The sequence below is a fragment of the Neoarius graeffei genome, chromosome 5 (assembly GCF_027579695.1).
Source record: "Neoarius graeffei isolate fNeoGra1 chromosome 5, fNeoGra1.pri, whole genome shotgun sequence".
Taxonomy (NCBI): domain Eukaryota; kingdom Metazoa; phylum Chordata; class Actinopteri; order Siluriformes; family Ariidae; genus Neoarius; species Neoarius graeffei.
Window position 1 is genome coordinate 10,699,925 of NC_083573.1, and position 10,211 is coordinate 10,710,135.

The 10,211-nt window shown below is 48.3% G+C and overlaps 1 long non-coding RNA gene across 1 annotated transcript; it reads right to left on the bottom strand.

The window, feature by feature from the left end:
- Nucleotides 1-3,310: 3,310 nt before the first annotated feature.
- Nucleotides 3,311-4,436, bottom strand: LOC132885876 (uncharacterized). Its single transcript, XR_009654632.1, has 3 exons — nucleotides 4,299-4,436; nucleotides 3,637-3,723; nucleotides 3,311-3,380 (listed from the first exon to the last, which is right to left on the bottom strand). It is a non-coding gene; the product is annotated as an uncharacterized LOC132885876 (long non-coding RNA).
- Nucleotides 4,437-10,211: the final 5,775 nt, after the last annotated feature.

A 10,211-nucleotide genomic window follows, 5' to 3' on the forward strand; every position in this document is an offset into this window, starting at 1 on the left:
TGAATGCATGTAACAGTAAAACAAACTGAAATAGTGTGGAACAGTTTTATGAAACATTCCAAATACCACAATAAGTAGTCTACATATGTTGTTCCAGAATAAATTTTGTGAAACAATTTAGTTTTTAAATTTCACCAAACATTCATATTAGGATGCATGTTTATCAGTTTATATTGTAACAGTACTAAACTAGACCGGACAATTCCCCGGGGGAAATTGTGAGAGGATGCAGTGCGCGAAGCAATTCGGTCACGCATGTTTGCTGGCCGTGAACGTGTGACCCGCAATGATGTTTCAATGCAATGATTATGTGTGTGCTTGAGACAGCAGCCGTCATGAAGAAGAGCTATTCAAGAGTATAAACAAATTGACTACAGGCAGAAATTAGCATGTACTGCTATAACCTGGGACAGACATCTGTCCTTACCACAAGGATAATGTTTAATTTGTGCACTGTCCCTTTTAAAAATAAAATAAACTCTAAACTCTAAGAAGAGTGTTTGTAGTTTGTATGTACGAACAGAAGTGTTCCTAATAAAGTGGGCGGCTAAGGTGAGGCTAAGACACACAAGGGCTGGAGTTTTCTACTGTTTTTTTTATGAAGGACCAGGCCTCGAACAATGACAAATAACTCGACAACGGAAGCAGCTATTCACAAAATTCTTTCACACTGAGTGCTAGAAGGGTCTCCTGAATAAAATGATGTATTTTTTTGTTTGTACTCTTTAAAATAACGACACTAGAGCGATTTAAAAACGAGTGACTTTTCACTCACGTTTATAATGTGTGTCAATGAGCTAAGACACACAAGGTCTTGAATATTGTGCTGTGTTTCACTACGGACCAGACCTCGAACAATGACAAATAACTCGACAACGGAAGCAGCTATTCACAAAATTCTTTCACAGTGAGCACTAGAAGGGTCTCCTGAATAAAATGATGTATTTTTTTGTTTGTACTCTTTTAAAATAACGACACTAGAGCGATTTAAAAACGAGTGACTTTTCACTCACGTTTATAATGTGTGTCAATGAGCTAAGACACACAAGGTCTTGAATATTGTGCTGTTTTACTACGGACCAGACCTCGAACAATGACAAATAACTCGACAACGGAAGCAGCTATTCACAAAATTCTTTCACAGTGAGCGCTAGAAGGGTCTCCTGAATAGACTGATGTAATTTTTTTGTCTGTATTGTTAAAAATGAGGACGCTACAGGGAGTTAAAAACGAGTGACTTTTCAGCAACGTTTATAATGGGAGTCAATGAGGCCGCTCACCTGTGCTCTCCTCACTTTGAGGCTTGTCATTCAAAAACCGTAAATCCTATCGTTTAGGTAGACACATTGTGTGAATCAGGACAAGTTTTCCTACTACTTTTGAGAAAATCATGTCTGTAGAGTGAAATTTGTGGCTGAAAACACAGTTTAAGCGAGAAAGTTTGAGCTTTTTTTTCAAACTGTCTGCACTCTAAGCTTAACGACCCTCACTGGTGTGTAACGCAATAGACACCCATTCAAAAGCCGGATTTTCTCCCGGAACCCACATGGCGTTTGAGCTGGGACTGATCCGAAAGTGTAGAACCCAGCAGAAAAGTTGAATGCCAGATCCACAGAGGAGAAGTTTTCCTACGTTTTAGAGTTTGAATCACGTCTCTAGGTGAAAGCATGCCAGAGCAGTGGATGTTTGAAAAAGTGCTTTTTTTTTCAATTAATTCCATAGAAATTAATGGGGGTTTTTTGGACGATTTTTTCGCGACTACGTCGCGAAAAAATCGTATTCTGTAGAGAAAAGTAATAGCATAGCGAGTCCGATCGAGCCGCACGTTTTGATATATTGTTTGTCTGTGTGCGACGTACGGTTATTGAGTTAATCGAAATCGAAATTTGCGTAGGAATAAGATGAAGAAGAAGAAGAAGAAATACGTAGAAGAACAATAGTTGCAGTGCTTTGCACTGCAACCTATGGGCTCCCCTAGGGGAGCCCATAGGTTGCTGTGCTGCAGCACTGCATCCTAATAACTGACCAAAGTCATCTTTTGATTGAAATCAAGAGGTAGTTAAACCTTCACAGCTTTAAACCATGGTTTAAAAAAGTGAATGAAATTACCCTATAAAGAATCCACACTAACATTCAATAACAGGGTTGCCACTCAAGTAATATTTCAAAATTTCCTGATATGTCCCTGCCATTTCCCTGACTTCGCTTCATTGTTGCCTGAATGAATAAATTAATTGCAATTAACATACTTGCATGTTGCAATCAACTGTTTACAATATACAGCTGCAAATTAAACTTTCAGATTTAGTACAGGAAGGCGTCTTACAGATCGGTGGGAGACAATTCTACATCTAATAAAAATACATTAAAATGGGTCAGTAAGGTGTTATTCCTAATAGGTCTCATTTTAGTGTAAACATTGATTCTCACTCAGTTGTGGTGGTGTTGGCAATGTTCCTGGCCTTGACCTTGGTGCAGGTGTTTCCGGTACCTCTGGTGCACTGGTCAACTGCCTCTTAGGTGGGGGGGGGGGCAACATCGTTATCATCAGTTCCCTCTGGAGGAAAACAGAGATCAAGAGATAGTGATTACTTTGATAACCGTAAATGAGAGAAAAAAAAATCACTAAATACAGTGACAATTCAGATGAACTCCTAGGTACCTGGACAAATGCTGCAATTTGAGAGAGAACAGTGTTATTCAAAGGATCATCCCTGTAATTTACATTTTAATATCCATAACTGAGCCTACATCTAGTTCACCAACATTTTGCATATGCCAGATATGATGTTGGAGCTTGCTGTGTTGATGTGTAAAATAGTTGACACAAAGAATAATTACCTTCCCCACTTTGTTCAGATGCATCATCTTGCATGAATTTCTTATTTGGTTTAGCCCTTCGTTTGGTACGTTGCTGCTGAGGCTCATCTGTGGACAGGTTGGACGTGTTCTCTGCCTTCTTTGCCCGCCGCAACACCTGTGAATAGTCCTCTGCAAAATAAATGTTTTGGAGTGTTAGGTACTTTATTTAAAATGTCAATATAGAGCTTATGGCATGTAATACAAGCTTTTAAAAATATGGTTTCTTTTTATTGCTGACTGTGTGTTTTTGCTGCATACTTGATTACAGTCCATGCCTTTAGGTGAATGTAAAATTTATTTGCATTATTGCCCTAAGTATCATGTCAGAAACTGCACATAATACTGTAAACATCTTAAAGTGCAATTTGCATGTTAATATCATGTTTCCAAACAAATTTTAACTGACCTGTAAAAGACATTATATTGATTTGGTAGCGTGACCAGTTCTGCTTATCTGGCAGCTCCCTCTTCTCTGCTCTCCTTGTGGGTCTGTCCCGAGGCCAGTAGCTGTAGAAACCCTTCAAACGTAAAGTGGGGGGGGGGGTTTCATTATTTTTTAAAATTTATCCCAGTAACATTGGAGCACACACTTGGTTAGCAGGCAAGATTTTGTGTATAAATCAAATGTGATTTTATAGAATACAATTCTGAAGGCTTTAGAAACAAAACTAAGTTGTTCTATGAACAACTTCCAAAACAAGTTTACAAGTGACTAGAATGACAGGGGCCCCAATTCTTGAAATTATTAATGTACACCTATTGAATTTTCCTTACATCTTTGTCACTCTCAATCCATTCTCTGGGGACGACAGATATTGAACCCTCAGCCAGGAACTCAACCACAGCATACCAATATGTCATCTGTTAAATAAGAGAACATTTCATTCCTGATTACTTTTCAAATGGTCATATAGATTAATTAATCCAATTGGCTTAATATGGATATGTTCACTCACAAAAATGATTGAAATTATAAACAAAACTTCATTGCAAATGTGATTTCAATGATTCACGTTAATCAGTGCCAAGATGCATAACTATGTTAGGGTGGAAGCTATATCAGTGTCAGGATAAGTGATTACAGCCAGACCTGTTAACAACACCCATTCAGTGTGCCAGAAGTAGTCTATCCTAAGAGGGTAGGGTTAACAGCCTGTAGTGGAGCATTTGTTGTATGGTTTATGGGTCTCCCAAGAGAGGTGTTCTTTACAATAAGGATATCTAAAAATAGGGCTCACTGTATAGTAAGTTACCTACAGTAAACTACATATAGTTCTACATAGCTATGGTAGGAAAGGAGCAAACAATTATGTAACGATTCTGTGTTGGTGGGTGGAGCACAGAGGACGGCAGGACAGAGATAAGGTTTGACAGACTGTTTTATTTTACACTTTTCAGCGTTAAACATGCACTCTCCCAGTCTAACACACACACACCAGTCTTCGGGTTGGGGGAGCTCCTTTCGCTCTTGCTCTCCCTCCTCATATAGGGCGCGGTCACTGGGAAGACACACAAACAGGTTAATTGCTCTCAGGTGTAGTGATTCTGCCACTTACCTTCCCTGACTCCACCCTCCTGTCACAGATCGGCGCTTGACCACGCCCCCGCTGCCACACCCCCCCACCGCCCGACTCAGGCCGGGCGGCCGTCCGGCCTGCAGCCGACTCCCCCCCCCCCCCCCCCCCGACGGGAGAGGAAGTCCGCCACGACCATCTGCGCCTCCGGCCTGTGGACCACCTTGAAATTAAAGGGTTGGAGCGCCAGATACCAACAGGTGATCCGCGCGTTGGAATCTTTCATGCGGTGGAGCCACTGGAGGGGCACTTGGTCCGAACAGAGGGTGAAAAGACGCCCCAGCAGGTAGTACCGGAGGGCGAGAACCACCCACTTGATGGCCAAACACACTTTCTCTATGGTGCTGTAGCGCCCCTCATGCACCGACAGCTTCCTGCTGATATACAGGACAGGGCGGTCCTCCCCCTCCACCTCCTGGGACAAAACCGCCCCCAGCCCTCTGTCCGACGCATCGGTCTGCAACATAAAGGGGAGAGAAAAGTCAGGGGAGTGTAGAAGTGGCCCCCCACACAGTGCAGCCTTTACCCCAGAAAAAGCCCGCTGGCATTGCTCCGTCCACTGGACCGGATCTGGTGCCCCCTTTTTAGTGAGACCAGTCAGCGGGCTGGTGACATCCGAATAATTAGGTATAAACCTACGATAATAGCCAGCCAGCCCCAGGAACTCTCTCACCCCCTTTTTGGTCTTGGGCCTCAGGCAGGCAGCAATTGCTGCCGTCTTATTAATTTGGGGACGCACCTGCCCGTTGCCCAAGTGGAAGCCCAGATACCGTACTTCCACCCGCCCAATCGCACACTTCTTCGGGTTGGCTGTGAGACCTGCTCGCCTCAGCGACCTAAGGACGGCCCTCAGATGTTTGAGGTGCCTCGGCCAGTCATTGCTATAGATAATAATGTCATTGATGTAGGCGGCCACATAGGTGGCGTGGGGGCGGGGGACCCTATCCATCAGCCGCTGAAACATAGCGGGCGCCCCAAACAGCCCAAAAGGAAGTGTGATGAATTGGTGTAAGCCGAACGGTGTGGAAAAGGCCATTTTTTCCTGGGATAATGGATTCAAGGGGATCTGCCAATAACCCTTTGTTAAACCCAGTGTCGAGTAAAAATGAGCCGTGCCTAGCCGATCGAGCAACTCATCAATACAAGGCATTGGGTACGCATCGAATTTAGACAATGCGTTGACTTTTCTATAGTCCACACAGAACCAGACCGACCCGTCGGCCTTGAGTACCAAGACCACCGGGTTGCTCCAGTCACTGTGGGACTCCTCGACGATGCCCATTTCGAGCATGGCCTCGAGTTCTTCCCGAACCACTTTCTTCTTGTGCTCGGGTAATCTGTAAGGGCGGCTACACACTACCACCCTCGGGGGCATCTCAATGTGGTGCTCTATGAGGTAGGTGCGGCCGGGCAGGGGCGAGAACACGTCCGAAAATTCGGTCTGCAACTGGGCAACCTCCGCGAGTTGGGTCGGGGAGAGGTGGTCTCCACAGAGGACCAGAGAGGTGCGCGATGCCAATGTTCCCTTTTGAACCTCCGGCACCAGCTCCGCCTTCTGCGGAACCACCGACACCAACGCCACGGGAACCTCCTCGTTCCAGAGTTTGAGCAGGTTGAGGTGGTAAATCTGTAGCGCCCCACTCCTATCCGTTCACCTCACCTCATAGTCAACATCCCCGACTCGCTGTGTGACCTCAAAGGGTCCTTGCCACTTGGCGACCAATTTGGAGCTCGATGTGGGCAACAGTACAAGAACTTTATCTCCCGGTGCGAACTCCCTAAGGCGCGTACCCTTGTTGTACAGGCGGGTCTATCATTCTTGGGCCTGCCGCAAATTCTCCTGAGTTAGGTGCGTGAGTGTGTGGAGTTTTGCGTGCAGGTCAATAACGTATTGGATTTCGTTTTTACTTGGTGAAGGTCCCTCCTCCCAGTTTTCCCGCAGCGCATCTAGAATGTTGCGCGGCTTACGCCCGTATAACAATTCAAATGGGGAGAACCCCGTGGAGGCTTGGGGGACCTCTCGCACTGCAAAGAGCAAGGGTTCGAGCCATTTATCCCAATTACGTGCGTCCTCACTTAAGAATTTTTTAATTATGTTCTTGAGGGTGCGATTGAATCGTTCAACTAAAACATCCGTTTGTGTGTGATACACACTGGTGCAGATCGGCTTAATACCCAACAACCCATACAGTTCGCTCAGTGTACGTGACATAATGAGGTGCCTTGGTCAGTCAGAATCTCTTTCGGGATTCCAACTAGGGAGATAACGCGGAAGAGTGCCTCCGCAATACTGCGTGCTGAGATATTGCGAAGAGGCACTGCTTCCGGGTATCGCATTGCATAGTCCACCAGAACTAATTGTAGCGGCTCTTACGGAGGGGTGGAGCACAGAGGACGGCAGGACAGAGATCAGGTTCAACAAATAGTTTTATTGTTACACTTTTCAGTCTAACACAATATGTTGGGCACAGACACATGCGCACACACACATCAGGTGTCTGGTTCGGGAGAGATCTCCTCTGCTCTCGCTCTCCCTCCCTAAATAGGGCGCGGTCACTGGGAAGAGACACAAACAGGTTAATTGCTCTCAGGTGTAGTGATTCTGCCACTCACCTTCCCTGACTCCGCTCTCCTGTCACAGACCGGCGCTTGACCACGCCCCCGCTGCCACATACCCCCACCGCCCGACTCAGGCCGGGCAGCCGTCTGGCCTGCAGCCGACTCCCCCCCCCCCCCCCCTTGACGGGAGAGGAAGTCCGCCACGACCATCTGCGCCCCCGGCCTGTGGACCACCTTGAAATTAAAGGGTTGGGGTGCCAGATACCAACGGGTGATCCGCGCGTTGGCATCTTTCATGCGGTGGAGCCACTGGAGGGGCGCGTGGTCTGAACAGAGGGTGAAAGGGCGCCCCAGCAGGTAATAACGGAGGGCGAGGACCGCCCACTTGATCGCCAGACACTCCTTTTCAATGGTGCTGTAGCGCCCCTCACGCACTGACAGCTTCCTACTGATGTAGAGGACGGGGCGGTCCTCCCCCTCCACCTCCTGGGACAAAACTGCCCCCAGCCCTCTGTCCGACGCATCAGTCTGTAACACAAAAGGGAGAGCAAAGTCAGGGGAGTGTAAAAGTGGCCCCCCACAAAGTGCAGCCTTTACCTCTGAAAAAGCCCGCTGGCATTGCTCCATCCACTGGACCGGATCTGGTGCCCCCTTTTTAGTGAGATCGGTCAGTGGGCTGGTGACGTCCGAATAATTAGGGATAAACCTACGGTAATAGCCAGCCAGCCCCAGGAACTGTCTCACCCCCTTTTTGGTCTTGGGCCTCGGGCAGGCCGCAATCGCTGCAGTCTTATTAATTTGGGGACGCACCTGCCCATTGCCCAAGTGGAAGCCCAGATACCGTACTTCCACCCGCCCAATCGCACACTTCTTTGGGTTAGCTGTGAGCCCCGCTCGCCTCAGCGACCTAAGGACGGCCCTCAGATGTTCAAGGTGCCTCGGCCAGTCATTACTATAGATGATTATATCATCTAGATACGCGGCCGCATAGGTGGCATGGGGGCGGAGGACCCTATCCATCAGCCGCTGAAACGTCGCGGGTGCCCCAAACAGCCCAAACGGAAGTGTGACGAATTGGTGTAAACCAAATGGTGTGGAAAAGGCTGTTTTTGCTCGGGATAGTGGAGTCAAGGGGATCTGCCAATATCCCTTCGTCAAATCCAGTGTTGAATAAAAGAGAGCCGTGCCTAGTCGATCGAGCAACTCATCAATATGAGGCATTGGGTACGCGGCGAATTTAGACACCGCATTGACTTTTTTATAGTCCACACAGAACCGGACCGACCCGTCGGCCTTGGGTACCAAGCCCACCGGGCTGCTCCAGTCACTGTGGGACTCCTCGACGATGCCCATTTCGAGCATGGTCTGAAGTTCTTCCCGAACCACCTTTTTTTTGTGTTCGGGTAGCCTGTAAGGGCGGCTACGCACTACCACCCCCGGGGGCGTCTCTATGTGGTGCTCTATGAGGTTAGTGCGACCGGGCAGGGGCGAGAACACATCTGAAAACTCGGTCTGCAACTGGGCGACCTCCGTGAGTTGGGTCGGGGAGAGGTGGTCTCCACAGGGGACCGGAGAGGTACATGATGCCAATGTCCCTTTTTGAACCTCCGGCCCCAGATCCGCCTTCTCTGGAACCACTGACACCAACGCCACGGGGACCTCCTTGTTCCAGAGTTTAAGGAGATTGAGGTGGTAAATCTGTAGCGCCCCACCCCTGTCCGTTCGCCTCACCTCATAGTCGACGTCCCCGACTCGCCGTGTGACCTCAAAGGGTCCTTGCCACTTGGCGATCAATTTGGAGCTCGACGTGGGCAACAGTACAAGTACCTTATCTCCCGGTGTGAACTCTCTAAGGCGCGTACCCTTGTTGTACAGGCGGGCTTGCCGTTCCTGGGTCTGCCGCAAATTCTCCTGAGTTAGGTGGGTGAGCGTGTGGAATTTTGCGCGCAGGTCCATAACATACTGAATTTCGTTCTTGCTTTGTGAAGGTCCCTCCTCCCAATTTTCCGGCAGCACGTCCAGGATGCCGCACGGCTTACGCCCATATAATAATTCGAATGGGGAGAACCCCGTGGAGGCTTGGGGAACCTCTCGCACTGAGAACAGCAAGGGTTCGAGCCACTTATCCCAATTACGTGCGTCCTCACTTACGAATTTTTTAATAATATTTTTGAGGGTGCGGTTGAACCGTTCCACTAAACCATCCATTTGTGGGTGATACACGCTGGTGCGGATCGGCTTAATCCCCAATAACCCATACAGTTCGCGCAGTGTTCGTGACATAAACGTAGTGCCTTGATCAGTCAGAATCTCTTTCGGGATTCCAACTCAGGAGATAACGCGGAAGAGTGCCTCTGCAATACTGCGTGCTGAGATATTGCACAGAGGCACGGCTTCCGAGTATCGCGTTGCATAGTCCACCGGAACTAATATAAAGCGGTACCCTCGTGCTGACCGATCTAATGGCCCGACGAGATCCATCCCAATTCTCTCAAATGGGGTCTCGATTAATGGAAGAGGGCACAAAGGCGCTTTTGGAGTGGCCGCTGGATTTACTAACTGGCATTTGCGGCATGCCGTACACCACCGACGGACATCGCCGCGAATCCCCAGCCAATAGAATCGGGCCATTATTCGGGCTAGTGTTTTATCCTGCCCCAAGTGTCCAGCCATGGGATTAAAGTGAGCCGCCTGGAATACCAATTCCCGGCGGCTCTTCGGAATTAAAAGCTGTGTGACTCGCTCTTTAGTTTGAGTGTCCTGCGTCACCCGGTATAATCTATCCTTCATAATCGCGAAGTAGGGGAAGGACGGGGTGGCGTTCGGCTGGAGCGTTTGACCATCGATTACTCTCACTTGGTCAAACGCATGCCGCAGAGTCTTGTCTCGCGACTGCTCTAGTGGGAAATCCGCGAGGGGTTCCCCAAGAGAGAGAGGAGGAGCTGGCGGCTCCTCACTCTGACGCGGAGATGACGTAGACGGCTCTGTGACAGCTGCTCCCGCCAAAGCGACACCGGGACCTCCCCCTGTCAAATGGCAGGACCCACTCTTGACTAGGCGTGTCATTAAACCCCGAAATCCTGGCCAATCAGTCCCCAAAATTAAAGAGTGGGTAAGGCGAGGATTAACCGCCGCCTTCACTATAAATTTTTCCCCTCTGAAAATAATGTGAACCGACACCAAAGGGTAGCGGTGAACATCCCCGTGCACACACAA